This window comes from Aethalodelphis obliquidens, unplaced genomic scaffold (assembly GCF_003676395.1).
Source record: "Aethalodelphis obliquidens isolate GAN/ISIS:26980383/991018 unplaced genomic scaffold, ASM367639v1 scaffold5, whole genome shotgun sequence".
Classification (NCBI taxonomy): Eukaryota; Metazoa; Chordata; class Mammalia; order Artiodactyla; family Delphinidae; genus Aethalodelphis; species Aethalodelphis obliquidens.
The window spans coordinates 50,238,927-50,257,657 of NW_020837949.1; the positions used below are offsets into that span (position 1 = coordinate 50,238,927).

At 37.8% G+C, this 18,731-nt stretch overlaps 1 long non-coding RNA gene across 1 annotated transcript in view; it reads right to left on the reverse strand.

The window, feature by feature from the left end:
- LOC113618318 (uncharacterized) overlaps window positions 1-18,731 on the reverse strand; it is a 78,049-nt gene that overhangs the window by 41,277 nt on the left and 18,041 nt on the right. Inside the window, exon 3 of the long non-coding RNA XR_003431971.1 lies at window positions 12,071-12,227. This is a non-coding gene — a long non-coding RNA (uncharacterized LOC113618318). The remainder of the gene's footprint in view (window positions 1-12,070; window positions 12,228-18,731) is intronic.

Here is an 18,731-nt window from a genome sequence, read left to right on the forward strand (position 1 = left end):
ATTTTTAAAAGGCAAACATCAAATTCATCTACCACATTCTAGAACTCTAGAATAATCAGTTCCTTCATTTGTAAGTTAATGTTTTAATCAAACTTTTTTAATTTTATAAAGAGTGGTAGAGTGGGTTCTTATCATCTGCTAATATCATCTGCTCAGAAATACTCCTAGAATCTGTTATTCAGAAGTTGCTATCTAAACTTCTGCTTTACCAAATTTCCTGTAAAACATTAATTGCAGATTATGCTTAAAATTGCATCTAACATACACTGAGTGATTGCTGTGTGTTGGCACTGTACCAAATGCTTTTATGTAGTAATTCTTTTAATCCTCACAACAGCCCTATAAGTACTATTCTTACCGCTATTATACATATGGAGGAAAAGGTACAAACAAGTAATTTTCCAAGATCTTAGTGCCAGCTTTTTTGTTTGTATTTATTTGAATCATTTTAAGAAAAAAAAAAAAATCTCAAAATCCTTGGTGAAAAATGCCTGTGTAATTGTTTTCTTGCTTTTGCTTGTTTATCTGTTTTATAATTTCACTTGGTCAAATCTCTCATCTAAGAAGTCTTTCTCACTTAAGAAAGTGGTCAAAAGGTACGAACACCCAGTTATGAAATAAATAAGTTATGGGGAGGTAACGTACAGCATGGTGACTATAGTTAATAATACTGCATTGTATATTTGAGAGTTGCTAAGAGAAAAGATCTTAAAAGTTCGCATCATTAGAAAAAACTCTGTAACTGTATAGTGATGGATGGACTTATTGTGATCATTCTGCAATATATACAAATATTGAATCATTATGTTGTACACCTGAAATTAATATAATGTTATACGTCAATTATATTTCAATTTTTTTAAAAAAAGAATTCGTTTCTTAACAAATCAGACAAGTCACCTGGCTTCAGTTTAAACACTTCCAAAATGGGACATCACTACCACATTAATGCACCTGAGTGTTAGATAATTTTCTTTCTACTAAGAATATTTCCCCCTTCCATCTGCTGACCCTGGTTCTTCCCTCTAAAGCCATGCAAAATAAGAATAATCTGTTATCTTCAGGATAACAGCCCTCAAGAGTTTAAAGATTCTTTTGGCTGTCTCTAAGTTCTCTTTGCCAGACGAACACTGGTTCTCAACAGACTTTACTCTTTCTTCTTGCATCGAGGCTTTCACTGTCTGTTTTTTTTTTGCGGTACGCAGGCCTCTCACTGTTGTGGCCTCTCCCGTTGTGGGGCACAGGCTCCGGACTCCAGGCTCAGCGGCCATGGCTCACGGGCCCAGCCGCTCCGCGGCATGTGGGATCTTCCCAGACCGGGGCACGAACCCGCGTCCCCTGCACCGGCAGGCGGACTCTCAACCACTGCACCACCAGGGAAGCCCGCTTTCACTGTCTTGATCAGACTTCCATGGATCTATTCCAATTTGTAAACATACTCTTTATATGAAAAAATAAAAAGATAGCTTTTCCCCCTAGTCAAAAACTAACACATTTCCATATAAATAATATAGATATCATGGAAATCCACAAAGAAAACATTTTTCCAACCAAAGGAAAAATAATGAAATTAAAGCACAAGGAGGAAAACCTCTGTACTTCCTTTATCCAGAAACAAAAACCGTTGTTAATATCTCAATATGTGTCCTCTCCAGTTTTTAAATTTAAAGATCATATTCAACATATTTTTTGTAAACTGCTATTTTCACTTAATGAAAAGAAATATTTTCATATTTGTGGGAAAGAGGGCTCAGCTCACTTCTACTGACTCAGTCCTTGCTGCACCTGCTGTTACCTGCTTCCCAAAAGTGGCTGTGAGCCCTAAATTCCTACTCAGCTCCGAGGACCATCAGATTAGACAGGGCTTCCCTGGAGTTAGAGGAAACCCTTAGCAGATCGTGTGTGATCTGGGGATGGACAGTTGTCCCTGGATCAAAAGCAGCAGTGTGAGGTTTTATATTTGGCCCAAAGGGATCTGAGTAGGAATTTAGCGCTGCCATGTCTGACTGAACTCACTATGCCCTCTAAGCACTTGTATAGGCGTTTCACTGAAATTTTGATCCCCTCTACCTAAGTGGTCCTACGGTTGGTTAGTAATTGGCTCCAAAACCCTTTAACTGGCATGAAATCTAAGAGAAACATCTTTGAGAAAATATTGCTTTTCTTTAACTGACTACAAAATTAAACACAGCATATATTCAATTACCTATAAACTATAATAAGGTATTATTCGAAGCAATACCTATGTACAACCATGTTCCTAGCTCCTAATAAATAAAATTTGCTTTCCATTTTATTCCATGTGAACTTTTTCCTTTCATAGTCCCCAAATGGGAAAGCCAGGATGATCATGTGTTCTCAGACCCCCTCCATTTAACTTCCTTTTAAAAAGCAGCTGGGCAGCTTACAGAAATAGAAGTTCTCTTTTCTCTCAGTGGTATTCCTCTGAACTGCTCTGGAAAGTGTCATCAGGGTATATTGGTCCCTCTGCCCTATCAATGCTGAGGCTTACTTCTTACAGACCAGGTTCAGGGTCTATAGCTCCCAGCTCAAACCTCAAGGTATCTCAAAAACAAAACAAAACAATGAAAAACAAAATCTCCTGGCTTTTAGGGATTACCTTCATAATGGTAAGGATGAACATGAGTCCTAGCATGTGTTAGCTCTGAGCAGCTTAATTTTCTAAACATGGATGTACTTAAAAGGATGATTTTTTAAAATATTATAATGTATTTTAAACTAACTTGGCAATTTTACAGAGATGCAAAATGATTTCCTCACATCCACCTATTTTTTTTTTCTTTCCAGAAAAGACAACACAGTCTAACTCCGTTGTTACCCAGCATTGGTTTGACAACTGGGCACATCAAAATCACATGAGGAGTGTTCTGAAAATACAGATTCCCAAGCTCTATCTGTAAATATTCTGACTCACTGGGTCTGAGTTGGGTCTAGGGAATCTGCATTTTTAGAAGTTTTTCAGCTTATTTTGAGAACCACTGGGCTAGCAGAAAGCACTGTAAACAAAAAGAAAACCAGGATTGCAGTTCTGGTTTACCCAGTGACCAAGGGCAAATTAATCTTTGTACTTCAGTTACTTTCTTCACTGGTATATTTTGGAACAATTATGTTAGTCACTATTATGTATAATTACTTGCTCTCCTTTAAAAATATTAATAAGCAGGTGGTATTCTTTTGTATTTCTTCCATTGAAAATTTAAGAGTGGCAGGTACAGATAATCAAAATCACAGACGCCTACCTCCTTTTTCCATTCAGTTGACATCTCCTTGCCTCTAGCAAGTTCCCTAGTCCATTAGGAAAATAAACATCAATTAAGGAAGTGTCTTGAGAATTGCTTAAGATTTAAATATAAGTTCCCATTTTTGTTTCTGGCTTCATCCCATTGCTTTCTGATTCCTGAATTTTTTTTTTTTTTTTTGACTGTTAGCTTCCTGTCTAAAAATGTTTGTTCTAGGCTTTCCTTTAATCATGCCTTCCAATAATTACTGGCCAAATGCAGCCCCCCTGAGTCAAAATTCTGTACAGTGACTCCAAAGCAAGATATTGGTTCATCCATAGGGAATGTATCTTTCTCAAAAACAAGTAAACATTCATTTTATGTGGCTAAAGATCACAGCACTAATAATTTATTTTTATTTGCTTTGGAGACATGTATTATTTAAGCTATGAAGTTATTTAATCCTAAAACTTCAATATTTAATTTAATTAGTTCCTTCTATAAATTCTGTTAATATTAAAGCTAGGGCACGGCAGAGAATGTAAGACGCTAAAATGAAAGAGAAATATGACTTATTTTTGCTTTGCCTTTTATTTTAAATGGTTTCCTGCAACTTACTGGCTTTAGATGAATGCCAACCCAAATGACTGATTAACATATGCTACTGGCTCATCTTCCTAGGCTAGTGTAATATATGAGGGTCAGATGCTGAGAAATTAACTCATCTAATTTAAATGTAACTTTTAAAAACTTAGATATTAAAGCTTAGGTTGTCATTAATCAAATGTGTTTAAATATTTTTCACTTGTCATGCCCCCCAAACTGTGGCTGTTGATCACAGTCATAGATCATACCTCAGAGGTCTGAGAACTGAATACCTGCATCCCTTCTACAGCACCCCAAATCAGTGGTCACCAGATTCTCCTTCACTAGCTAATGCAGCGGTTGACAGACTTCTTCTGTAAAGGACCAGATAGTAAATATTTCGGGTGGTATAGTCTCAGTCAGACTACTCAACTCTGCTGTTGTAGGGTGAAAACAGCCATAGACAATAGCCAGTATATAAATGAATGGTCATGGCTGCATTCCAATAAAATTTTACTTACAAAAATGGCAGTAGGTTGGATTTGGCCTGTGGGCCATAATTTGCCAATGCCTATCTAGTGCAACCCCTGTCTAGTGACTTTATGAGCTAATGCATTCCACGTATAAGACAGTCCCAAGTGTTACTCCTTCATTTCATTCAGCAAATATGTACAGGGGGATTACATTAAGCCAAACGCTATCCTGGTGCAAAGAAGAAAGCAGCTCTACAGTCCACACCTCTCTCTCTGAGCTCCCTTCCCATGTTTCTAACTGGCTCCCCATTGCTCAGACGGTATAGTCCAAAGGGCCCATAAGGCTGTGCAGGATATTGTCCTTGTCTTCCTCTCTTGGTTCCCCTCTCACACAGCTCTACTGATATAACCCAAAATTCAACTCTGTCTTCTCAGCCCTTAAGATCCAGATAAGTTCCACTCAAATCTTTATTCCGTGCCTTCTGGAAATCCAAAGGCTTCCTCAAAATTTATCCAAATTCCCAGGATGGGGGTGGGGGGTTGGTCATTACTGACTTTGGGTTCCTGGTTCCACCTATACTGATTCTGTTCAACAACGTTTTGACCCAGGTGTGAAACTCAGTCATTTCTTTAGGTTCCTCCAAAGACCCCATCCACACAGAGCACTTGTGAGCCTGGTGAATTTCACTAATCAGTTAGGGGTCAAAAGGAAGAATCATATCACACTATACAATACATAACTAAAAGCCCCTTATTAGCCATAGCTTCTGTGTATTTTTTAAATTTCTTTAGCCCAGCTGTCACCAGAGTTCTCTCACTGGCTTTTCACCCAATGCAATCCCTTACCATCCTGCTGGCTTTTTTTCTTCCTCTCCCTTTACTTCCCTTTCCTCTCATCTTCCTCTCTTGAGAGCAAAAAACCAAATCCCTTCCACTGCAGAGCAGCTTAACAAATCTTGGGTTGCTTGAGTCCTTAGCAACACCTGTACTTGCAGAGTCTCTGTCTCTTTACCAAGCAACCTAACAAAATATTTTATAAAACAAGCAAGTCCTTCCCCAAGAAGGATTCTGGAGCCAGCACTGTCAGGAATTTTCAATCCCATAACCTTTCTAACCTCTAGGCCTTTTTACATGTTATTCCCCTGTGCCTAGGGTATTCCCTCTCTTGCACCTAGATAAGTCCTACTCATCCTTTAGAACTCATCCTAGACAATGATTCCCACAAGAATCCTCCCTCCAGAAGGGAATCCTGTTGGTCTTGCATATATATGTACAGGAAGTATCCCAGACCACTTAAATCTAAGTTCAAGTCATGGACAGGTGCAAACTTGGGCAGAAGATGAGAGAGCTGGTTTATTCCTGACTCACTTTTAACATGACAGGGAAGCCTTTTAAGGTCCCAGCTTATTGCGGAGATGGTGTCCTTTCAGTTCCTCACCTGGCTGATTTCTGTGCTCCTCACCCTGCAAAACCCTTAAAACAAAAATTCGCCAGAATCAGCACTGCCCTAAGGGCAAAAGTGGCTTCTGTGCTTGTTTACCTCTCTGGATTCCTGTCTTTCCTCTTATGGAGCCCTGGTATCCCTTTCTGTCTTATTAACAATGAGCTGTTTTTAAGAAGATGCTTTTCTTTTTTTTTCTTTTCAGCACTTTGTTTCGTTTTGTCTTCTCCCAGCAAATCAAAACAGTCAAATAAAAAGAGAATTCAACTTCTCCAAGAAAATTTAACCCAAAGTACAATTGGTTCCCTTTCTAAGATTATCATGTCATTGTCTGCTCTCAAGGAAAACCACCTAGTCAATGGATATTTGTTGAGCGCCATATATTTGCAAGGAACTATACTATATCCTGGGGATTCCGTGGTGAGTGTGCCAGAGTCCTTGTATACAATGACCTGTCCTCTTTTTTCCACAGCTGTGCTGTGGAAACCGTGATGAATCAATGTTCTTTATTCTCTAGAACCCTGTACTGTTCATCTTTTGGTGAGAGATTACAGGTTTATTATAAAAAGATATAACTTAAGAACAGCCAGATGGAAGAGATGCATAGGGCAAGGTATGCGGGAAGGGGTGCAGAACTTACATGAGGTCTGAGGGTGCCACTGACCCCCCATCTCCACATGTTCACCGACCCCAAAGCTTCTTTTTCAGCATTTTTAGCTATTTTCAGTGGGAAGATTAGTCCAAATATTTCAGACTGCCATTAGTGGAAACTGGAAGACATTAAATCCTTCCTAATTAGGCTGCAGATCTTTAGCCAGATATTCTTAAGAGTTTTGTGAGGCCTTCTCCCTAGCCTGAAGCTTTCATTCTGTGTCATAAGTTGCAGTCCAGGAAACAAATTAGTCTCTTAGGCCTTGCTCATTCACTCAGGCATGCATTCATTTAACAGACATCCACTGAGTACTTCCTGTAAAACATGGTTACAACAGTGAGTAAGCATCCTTGCCCTTTATTCCCTTGTTAAGAAAGAACAGAGAAAGTCATCTGAACTACCAGTTTTCAACATCACACTAGTCCTACCCGCCAAATTTAGGAAACTTCCATGTCTCCAACCTACTGAACGGTACAGCTATAAAGGGTGGGACTATTGGAGACCTGTTTCCTATGGTAGGTAACTGTTGAACAGAGCAGTGCATCTAAAACTTAAGCATGCAAAAGAAGCATCTGGAGGGCTTGTTTAAAACAGATTACAGGGCTCTACCCGCCCCCAAATTCTGATTCCTTGGTCTGGGATGGAGCCTGAGAATATGTATTTCTGACCAGCTCCTTCTTGCTGTATCCTCACATGGTAGAAGGGCCTAGCAAGCCCTCGGGAGTCTCTCTTACAAGAGCGCTAGTCCCATTCATGAGGGCTCCTCATGACCTAGGCACTTCCTGAAGGTCCCACCTTCTTATACCATCACACTGGGCATTAGGATTTAAACATATAAATTTGGGGGGACACAAACAGAGCATAGCATTCCATGCTGAAGCTATTTCAAAAGTCTCTCTTTTTTCCCAGTATCAGGAATTAAGGGAGTCACTCCAACGATGTAGGCTTCCGTGGGGCGCTGAAAGGGAATATGGTGGCATAATACCCATTTCACTCCCTGAGGAACACAGGCCAAAATGTGAACCTCCTCGTGTCATGGGCAAAGGACACCAGCATTATGGATTTGGTGGAGAAACCTGGTCAAGGTAAATAAACTTCCAGTCCCTCACACAGAGGTCATTATTATTTGATTATCTATATTTCTATTGTGAGTCCTTTGTTAACTTAAATCTACTTCCAAACTTTTACTATTTATGAAAAGACACAGATGGGAACGCTAATTATAAAATTTCTAATTTCAGTAAAAAATATGTTATAAATGACTTCGCTTTCCTTAGAGATGTTTAAGTATGTGATCAGAAATTTTGATGAATTTAATTCCCTTGCTAATCACATTTTATCTAAAACTAAATAGGAAGGCTCCTGAGAAAGATTAAATTATTATGTTTTTTGGCTTGAGCAAATAGCTGGCCTAATTTTACAGATGTTCTTGACTTTTTTTTTTAATATTTTTTATTAATTAATTTATGTATTTGGCTGCATTGGGTCTTAGTTGTGGTTCGCGGGCTCAGTAGTTGCCCCGCAGCATGTAGGATCTTAGTTCCCTGACCAGGGATGGAACCCACGTTCCCTGCATTGGAAGGCAGATTCTTAACCACTGGACCACCAGGGAAGTCACCCAGATGTTCTTAACTTTTGATTTCTAATTTGTTTATCAATTAGAATCTACTGGGCATTGTTTTCAAGTATTAAAATATTTCAGTCATCATTTATAAATCTTAAAGTTACCCTTTCAGCAACTTTATTCAAAGTACAGGTTAAAACTGAAGAGAAAGCACAAAAAAAATCTGAGCAGTAAATTAGATGTCACATTGAGTAGTATGAAATTTACTCAAAGCAAAATCCATCAAACCTTCTCCACAAACAGCCTGGTTATTCCTGCTTTATCCAATCCTGGTTACCCAGTGTACTAACAATCTAGCTAACTAGATTAAAAGAAATAAATCAGGAAAGACAAGCCACAGCTAGAGAGAAAAACAGTAACAATAGGGACATGTGGCAGCCTTATGGAAAGCCTCAATAAAGCAATAAAAAGCAGACAAATGAAAAGTCCAATTGGAAAGATGCAAATATTGACACAGTATAGATAGGACTTCAAGTTCATTAACTCATCCAACAGATTTGTTTAAGCCCCCACTCTCATGGAACTTACTTTCTAATATAATATAGATTTATGGTATCTTTGTAAAGTAGATATTGTTATCCTGGTTTTACAATAAATAGAGACCCAAGAGATTCATTACCTCTCCTTGGGTCAGACAACTATGAAGTTTCAGAACAGGGATTTGAGTCCAGTTTTATTTAACTCCAAATCCCACATTCTTTTCACCTATTCATTCATTCGCTTATTCCAGCTATTCATTTATTCAGTAATTTGAGTATAGCAAGCATTGGTCTAGAGATTAGGGGTATAGCTCCTTAGGGAGTTTATAGCCCTGGTCCCCAAAATCTGTATATTAAAAAAGTGCACAGTATTCTAAAAGAATTACAAGTATACTCACAGAATTCCAGTGTGTAAAAAGAAAGCAAAAGACTAGCTTCTTAAGGGAAACCCAGCTTGAAATGAGAGGTTTGTGTTTAGTATCTTATTGAATGCAGCCCTAGGATACTGGGAGAGAAAATATTTGTTCCAATTAAAATGTCAGCCATCCCTGATTCAGAAATGCAGGCTAATGTATTCAGATTCTCTTCACACCCTTTTATGTTAAATGTTATCAGTTTGGCATATTTATCTCTTAAAAATATATTTAAGACAAAGTATAAATATCTTCTGATACAATGTAAATCACTTGGCAAACAACTACAGAATAGGTTTTATCTTATTTCCTAACAGGGAATAACTTCTATCACAATATTTTTCTTTTTCCCCAAGAAGAGCCTTTTAAACAAACAGAGTATTTTTCAGTTCTCTGACAGGTCAAGCCTCCTCTGGCCCATGTAAAAGCTTGTTCTCATAACCACACCCTGTCACCTTCTCCGGAGGAGATTTTTGGTGGGTGTTGTGATACAACTCACCCCACTGCCCGTGGGGAATAGGATCACAGAATATCCCACTCCTATCGCCTAAAAAATGAAACAAATGCAAAATTTACCAGCAGCCCCCAAACAATAAAAGGATGCCATAAAATTATGCCATTAATTTTAATGTGCCAAGGAAAGATAATTCTGTGTAGTTTATTCCAGTTCCTAAGTGTTTCTCAAGACAGCATTTTGGACAGGGCAGTTCTTTGTCGCACACATTGCAAGATATTTAGCATCTTTGGCCCTTTACCTATAAATACCGGTAGCATCTTGCATTCATTGTGACAACCAAAATGAAACCACCCACACATGTTTTCAAACTCTCCCTGTAAGTGTTGGGAGTACAGGGGGAAGCCACACTATTGGTTGAGAGGCATTATACCTACCCCCACCCCTACATTCCAAATGCATGTTGAGGCAAGGTGAGTCTACGAAATCTGCTAATTCTCCAGTTTGAAGAGATTGAAAGATTGAGTAGATAATCCTATCAGAAAAGACAAAAAGCCTCAAGAGTAGACAAAAAGACTCAAAAAGCCCCTATTTAAAAACAGCAAGATTTCAAGAGAGATGAAGCTCTGCAGAACGTGTGCTCTTCCGGAATGCAATGATGACTTCAGGGAATGAGCAGAAGCCCCTGGGTATGGGCACTTCCCTGACTGGGAGGAGTGGGAATTTTCCCCTGTAGAGGGAAAATTATTATTGTAGAACCAGTGTTCTACACTAATGTTATAAGCCCTGGCAAAGTACAGATTATATAAACAACCAAAATGGGGAGATCAGGGAAAGGAAACAGAAGTGAGTGAAACTGGGTTTATCATCTTATCTTTCATGCCTGAGAGTCAATATTATCTAAAAAATGATAATGATTCCAAAATCCTAAATGTTTCAAAAACTTTTTCCTAAATTTCTAAAATATCTGTATAAAATTATATCTATGTAATAAAGAGATATTTATCTATAGTTCAGGAATTCCTTCAGGTTTACCTTTTCATCTGTTAGATGCTAATAAAATTAAAAAGATTTAGGGAATTCCCTGGTGGTCCAGTGGTTAGGACTCCATGCTGTCACTGCTGAGGGCCCAGGTTCAATCCCCGTTGAGGAACTAATATCTCGTAATCCACATGGCACGGCCAGAAAACAAAGAAAAAAAATTTAATTTTCTTTTAGAAATTTCATGAACTTTGATCCAATTCTTGAAACTTTAGTTCTGACTAGAGCTGTCCATCTCTCCGTTCCTTACTTCTTTACATCTATTTTTTAGAGAGATCTAGAATCATGTTCTACATGAGGTTACTTGTGCTTTTTTTGTACTTACTGAAATGTTTATAATAAGCATGTGCCATTTCCATAAAAATAAGAAAATATCTTTTTTAAACAGCAGCATTAATCAAGAACTTTTATATACCACACATTGTGCTAAGTGTTTTATAGACATTATCTCATTTAGACCAAATTACATTTGATTTTTTTAAAGTTCATGTTTCTAATAAAACTACTTTTGTTCTTTTTTTTTAATATTTTTTCTGCCCCTTTCTCTCACTCCTCTCTTTTTTTTAAATGAATTTTTAAAATCTATTTATTTATTTTTGGCTGCGTTGGGTGTTCGTTGCTGCTCGCGGGCTTTCTCTAGCGGCGAGCAGGGGCTACTCCTTGTTGCAGTGCGCAGGCTTCTCATTTTGGTGACTTCTCTTGTTGCAGAGCACGAGCTCTAGGCGTGCGGGCTTCAGTAGTTGTGGCATGCGGGCTCAGTAGTTGTGGCTCATGAGCTGTAGAGCACAGGCTCAGTAGTTGTGGCGCACAGGCTTAGTTGCTCGGCGGCATGTGGGATCTTCCCAGACCAGGGCTCGAACCCGTGTCCCCTGCATTGGCAGGCAGATTCTTAACCACTGCACCACCAGGGAAGTCCCTTTTTTAAATTAAATTTTAATTGTACAACTTATTCATTTGTATGCATTAGGATTTTTAGTTGCAAATAACAGAATCCATTCTGGCTCATTTAAGAAGAGGTTATTAGAGGATAATAGGTTAACTCACAAAACTGTAGGAGGGCTAGAGAAATAGGCTAATTGCTAAGCTTCCAGAAATAATAGCCAGACTCATTCCCAGGACTGGCCTCATCCAGGGAAGTGCCTCTGCTAAAAGTGGACACCTCTGATTCTACCTTATGAGCAATATGGATGCCCCACTTGAAGCCCGTGTTCTGAGGCTACTCACATTCAAATCAAAGTCTAGTGCAGATGTGGATGACAGCAGAACCTAGGGTACGCATTTGCACCCTGGTTGCTAGGGAGGCTGGGAAGTGGATTTTCTGGATGCTACCTAGGGAAGTGGGGTGTTCAAAATGTGGAAAGCTAACAAAATGTACAGAGGATATGGTAAAGATGTTAGATAGCCATCAGTGCCAGCTGACTGTCACTTTAAACAATAGCAGCAACAACAGTAACGTGCTTTTCTATTGAACAAGTGGTCCATGGACCAGCAGCATGAGCATCACCTAGGAAATGGTGAATGCAAAATCCCCCCCACCCCAGATTTACTGAAACAGAATATGCATTTTAATAAAATCCCTCAGGTAATTCTAACGTGCAGCAAAGTTTGAGAATTGCTGCTCCAGTGTAAGAAAATGCAACATTTTTCACACAAATGAAAATGCACTCACCTCCCCAAAAGGGGAGATCCAAAGTCTCATCAGTTCCTGCATCCAGCTCCAAGTCCAGGATCACTTGGTGATGGTCACTCCTCTCTATTTCAGTCATAATATTGTCCTGATAGTCCACATTTAGGCATTAAATAAAGTAAACCATCGCCAACACACCCTATATGAAATAATAAGGAAAAGGGAGAGGAAATAAAGAAAAGTTATATATATATATGTATATACATATATGTATGTATATATACAGGACATAGCAAGGAAGGAAATATGGGAAGTGACTGCAGTCTACAGCTGGTCCTGAGGCTATTATTGGTGTTATAATTTCCTTCCTCCACTACCCATTTCAAGTTCCCTTGCCCTTAGCTAGTAGGAATTCATTACCTTGTGGGGCAGCCCCAAATTTGTTCCTGAGAGATCTAAGCTCTTAGTGGTTCTGCCTGTGTGCAGTAATAGAATACTACAGTATTCTATTAATTTTATGCCACTGGAAGCTATGCTAGGAGGTGTCCAAAAGATGCTTTAGGTTCTAGAAATACTCCTTTCCCCCAGCATGGTATAGCAGCAATCCTCTTACCCTTGATATTTAGGATCAATCATCCCAGCCTACTTGGAATAATTCTTTCTTGGCTGTTTTCTCCAGAATCATAAGGAGCCCCAGATTACGACCTCATCAGTTCAGCTTCCAGTTCAAGCTGTTGTGTCGTCTGATGGAAGCATTTCTCCCTTAACCTCTAAACCAGCAAAGCCCAAGGTGGCTGGGGAGGAAGTAAAGATTTCCTCGAGTGTAATAATAAGAGTGAAGGGCATCACTCCCACTTCCCCCCATTGCTTTTTAGACCATGCATTCTGGCTATAGGGGAAACTATTTATTAGTCACCGCTTCACAGCATGTGCCACACTTCAGGATAACATTCAGCCATAGCTGAATTGTCAACAGGCTATGCTACCATTCTGTAAATATGACAAGGCCAGTGAACCCTTAAATTCAACCACTGCCTTATTTTTTGTGTGATAAATTTGAGTTCCTTAGTCAAGAGTAATATTGTTTAAGATGGCATGCAGTGAATAAGGCATTCTGTTACATTCCACTGATGATGTAACTGGCAGAAGTGAAGTGAGGAGGAAAGGAAAATCCATAATCAGAAGTGTCCTGTGAGGATAAATCATCTTTCAAGATGGAAGGGGTTAAATGTAATCAGCCTCCCACCAGGTGGCTGACCAGTACACCCAGAGAGATTTTTCTCTATGAATTACTTAGGGTTGGTAACTTCTGCTGGTAAACTCACATGTGGCCAGGTCAGTTTTGATGAGGTCATGTTGCTGAGTCCATAAATAAGAACTTCTGCCCCTGCCCCCATGATAATTTAGTTTATGAAGCCACTGAGCAAGCACCAGGGTGACTGGAGAAAACCTGGCTGATGCCCACAGATTTGATCATATTATCTATCTAATTACAAACATCCTCAGTGTGGGGTTCTGTTGGTGAGCGTTCTTGTGGGGTATGAATAACCCTCATACTTTAGGGCCAATCTCAAAGGCTGAGAAAGCAAGTTTTTTGGAATCTACATTGGGTAGTGAGATACAGTGTGGGTGTTCAAAAGATATTGAGCAGCGAGGAACAGTTCAGCACTACAATATATATTAAAACATTACGGGCTTCCCTGGTGGCGCAGTGGTTGAGAGTACGCCTGCTGATGCAGGGGACATGGGTTCGTGCCCCGGTCCAGGAAGATTCCACATGCCACGGAGCGGCTGGGCCTGTGAGCCATGGCCGCTGAGCCTGCGCGTCCATAGCCTGTGCTCCGCAACGGGAGAGGCCACAACAGTGAGAGGCCCGCGTACCGCAAAAAACAACAACAACAAAAAAACATCACAAGCTCCAAGAGTGAAGGCTAATGTAAACTATGGATTTCAGGTGATAATGATGTGTCAGTGGAGGTTCATCAGTCCTAGCAAAGGTACCACTCTGGTGGGAGGTGTTGATAATGGGGGAAGATAAGCATGTGCAGGGTAAAGGGTGTTTGGGAATCTCTCTACCTTCCTCAACTTTGTTGTGAACCTAAAACTGCAATCTAAAGATTGTAAATACAATCTATCTCATTCTTTTTAATTTCTCACAGTGTTCCACAATATGGATACATCAGATTATTTAGCCATTATTTTATTTTTTTTTCTTTTGTATTAATTGAATGTAATAAATATCTTTGTACAGGCCTCCTTGAGCTCAATACACAAATGAATGTTTCTCTAGGGAAAATCCTAAGTCGAAGTTATGGGTCACAATATATGAATATTTTTAATTTTAGTAGATATAGCCCAAATACTTTACATTCTCATGGTATTGTCTAAAAGTATCCATTTCACCATACTATTGGCCAATTGTATTATATTATCAAACTGTATAATTTTTGCCTATCTAATGAACAAAAATGTTATCATGGTTATCAGAATGCATTTCTCTGATTAGGTTAAGTACTTTTTTTCTTATGTTTATGTTTTCTTATGTATGACCGTTTATATTTCCTTTTCTGTTCTTATTCTTTGCCCATTTTTATTGCTTGTCTTTTAGTTATAGATTCTTATTGGTTCTTTATGTTCTGGATATTAATCCCTTATGTATCTTCATTGTAAACATTTCTTCCAATCTTTGTTTTATTTGAGCTTTTTTATGCTGTCCTGTCTTCAGAAGTTTTTCACTTGATGTTATCAAACTTCCTTTTGATTTTTGACTTTTTTAAAATCTTATTTTAAATGTTTTCCCTACCACTAAGAAAAAAACATATTCTTGTATATCTTCTTTTAATATTTGTATGCTTTTCCCTAATTCTTTAGATTTTTAATTCATCTGAAATTATCTCTGTAATATGAAATAAAAATCTTTTTTTCCAAATGGCTAGTGAATTTCTCCTGCATTGTTTATTGAAAAGTAAACTCTTTCCACTGATTTAAAATGCCATCTTTTCATATACTGAATTACCATATATACATCGTTGTATTAGTCTATTTTTATCTTTTACTATCTCACCATTACACTGTGTTATTAAAAAGATGTTCAATTTAATCTTTTCTTTCTTTTCAGAAAGCTTCCTCTTGAACAATTTTATTATTTGTCACAAAACAAAAAAAGTGACTTCTGTGGAAATGATTCTTTGTAAGTTTGAGGTTTCTTTTCCTTATATGAGATCAAATAACATTTTCAAGTGGAAATGAGCTATATGCAAAATAAAAAAGCTCCAAAGTGGGAACTTATAGAAAAACAAGTGTTCCTTTTTTTTCACTAGAGATTATTGATTATAGAAACCAAGACCAAAACAACAAAAATAAAACAAATAAACTAAAATCCACTAACAGTTTGTTGCACTTAAACAAAGAAAAAAGTAGGAAATAAGGAATAGTAATGTTTGAAAAGATTCATACAGATCGTCTTGGCCCATTTCCCTGCCTTTGACCTAGTTATTCAATCTAATGTTATCTGTTATCTAATGAATCTGTTAATGTTTCTTAAAAGGTTCATAGAAAAAGCCCCAGTGCCCTCACCAAAATTTTTAATCAGAATTTTATGAGAGAGGTTTGTTATGACAATCTACAAATAACTCTTAATAAAATTACTCCCTAAGTCTCTTTTTTGGATAAGGAATACTTAATTTACCCTTTGCTTAGAGGAATTATTTTCTATTATATTGTTTTTTGCTCTTTGAAATAGTTTGTTGTATATATTACAAAGGCATGCTTTTAAATTTTCAGATAAAAATAAAACACCAACAGCACTGAAGTAAAAATGAAAACATTAGTTTTTACCTTTGTTAGAATTGTTAGGAATCTGTTTATAGGTAAGAAGTTAATATACAGTTCAGCCACAAGAGGGAGCCAAAAAGACATGAAATTTGTGGTTGCTGGGCCTTGTATATCCCTTTGGGATTAGTAAACTGAAAAGTATTAAAGTGGCAGTAAAATCATGGATAGGTTCAAGGAATTGCTGTCTCTGAGCATTTTTTATTTTCATTTTATCCTTTCAAACTTTGAATTTTTAAGAAAGCTTTTCTTTTTAAATTTTTATTCTTATTTTTCCATTTTTTTAAATTATAGCTCATTTACAATGTTGTATTAGTTTCAAGTGTACAGCAAAGTGATTCAGTTATACATATATATATGTGTATATATGTATAATTTTATCCATGTTGAATCAAATCAATTTTAGGCATGTACTTGTCAATATCAGCTAAATTTGTCACATGAGAAAAAATTTAGATGCTGATTTAATGTTTCATATATAATAGCCAATCTGGTAACTCTAGATCTCATAGATTCCTATAGTCATTGCTTCCCATTCCCCTACTCAACCAGAAATATAACTGGAAAACATGCTTTTTTTTTTTTTTTTTTAGTTCCAACAAACTTAGAGTCCAAATAAAGAAAGATATAAACCTTTTAAGGTTCACATGAATTGTCTGTTTATAATACATTATGGACTAATAAAATTACATAGCTTATGTACCACTTGCTAAATAGAGGAACATATAAAAAAGCAAACAGTATATTCAATTTTACTGCCTTTACTACAACTGATAAGTCAGTTCATTTTTCATAACTGAAATATTTCAGAAATATTTGCATAGGCTGAAACTAATTGCTGAAATGCAATGAAAGCAGATGACAATCCTTCTCTAGTGTGGAGTTTGTCCCTGGGCTGCATTGTTATTTCTTGGCATGTAGGGTTCAGAGTAATTAGTAAGTACCCAAGCTTCAAATGAAGTGATTCAGAAAAGGCACGCCTCTGGGAACTTGTTCAGTTTTGTTCTAGCCTCTCTGCAACTGGGCAACATTTACTATCATGAGAGATGAGCAATCCTGGGCAAAGGGACAAAGCACACATCATACTTATATATTTTCTCCAACCAGGCCACACTCTGATCACTTTAGGTCATGTAATTGTACCCCATGCATGGTGTCAGGCTACCTCAGAACACTTTGGTGCTCTGCCTATGAGAGTGAACATCAGTAAGAACCAGAGCTCTATTATCATTAGAAGAAGTTAGAAATGCAAAATCATTATCTTAAAGACACTGTAGTTCGCAAATGGGATACATCTTTATTCTTAAGCAAGTTTCTAACAGGAATGTAAGCTTTAAAAAGTCCTTAATATAAATTAGGGTTTGTTTCCTGTTTTTATTCTAGGATGCCCACACCATCTAATTCAACAGTAGGGTAAGTAGACAACTATATTTTCCTTCCCTGTTATAATCAAGAAAAAAATATTGGCCATCTGTATATCTCAGACAGTGTGAGGACAAGTGAGACTTTTCACAGAAGTTTTTTTTTGGTTTTTTTTTTAAACAAGCAGGAGAAGAGGCTGGTGCAAGTCCAAAGTAACAGTATTACTGATTTCCCCCAATTATATTCCCTGCTAATCTTTTTTTTAATAAACTTTTAAATTTAGTACTATTTTCGATTTACAAAATTACTGGGAAAATAGTACAGAGTTCCTATTTACCTCATATCCAGTTTCACCTATTATTAACATCTTACATTAGTATGGTACCTTTGTCACATTAATGAGCCAATACTTATGCATTAGTATTATTCAGATTTCCTCAGGTTTTCCCTAATATCCTTTTTCTGTTCTGGGATCCCATCCAGGACACCACATTACATTTAGTAGTCATGTGTCCTTAGGCTCCTTTTGGCTGTGACAGTTTATCAGACTTTCCTTTCCTTTTTTTATTTTTTTATTTTTTTAATGTCCTCTATAGTCTGAGGATTATCTGTCAGATATTTTGTAGAATGTCCCCCAATTAGGATTTGTCTGGTGTTTTTCTCATGATTAGACTGGAGTAGTGTGTTTTGGGGATGAAGACCACAGAGGTCAACTACCATTTTCATCACATCCTATCAAAAGTATACATGCGGGCTTCCCTGGTGGCACAGTGGCTGAGAGTCCGCCTGCCGATGCAGGGGACGCAGGTTCGTGCCCCGGTCTGGGAAGATCCCACATGCCGCGGAGCGGCTGGGCCCGTGAGCCGTGGCCGCTAAGCCTGCACGTCTGGAGCCTGTGCTCCGCAACGGGAGAGGCCACAACAGTGAGAGGCCCGCGTACCGAAAAAAAAAAATATATATATATATATACATGCTATCAACATAACATCACTGTTGACACTAACCTTGATTACCTAGCTGAGGTAGTGTTTACCAGTTTCCCCCAGTGTGCAGTTAACCTTTTTTTCTCCTTTTTCCATCCTGTACTCTTTAGAAGAAAGTCACTGTGTGCAGCCCACACTTAAAAGTTTGGAATTATACTCCACCTTCTTGAGGGCAGAGTACCAACATAAATTATTTGGTATTCTTTTGTAAGGGAAATGTGTGTGTTCTCCCTCATTTATTTATTTAATCACTTATTTATATCAGTATGGACTCATGGATTTTATTTCATACTTTGATACTTTAGTAGTAGTCCTGTACTACTTTGTTAATTTTGTCACTCAAATTGGCCATTGAGAGCTCTTTCAGTTGGCTCCTATATCCACACCGCTATCATTGTGGGGTTTTGTGTATAAGGGATTTTTTTGGGTTTTTTCTTTGTTTGTTTTTGAGTACTTCATCACTTGTCACTGTGGGGTTTTTTTCTTTCTTTCTTTCTTTCTTTCTTTCTTTCTTTCTTTCTTTCTTT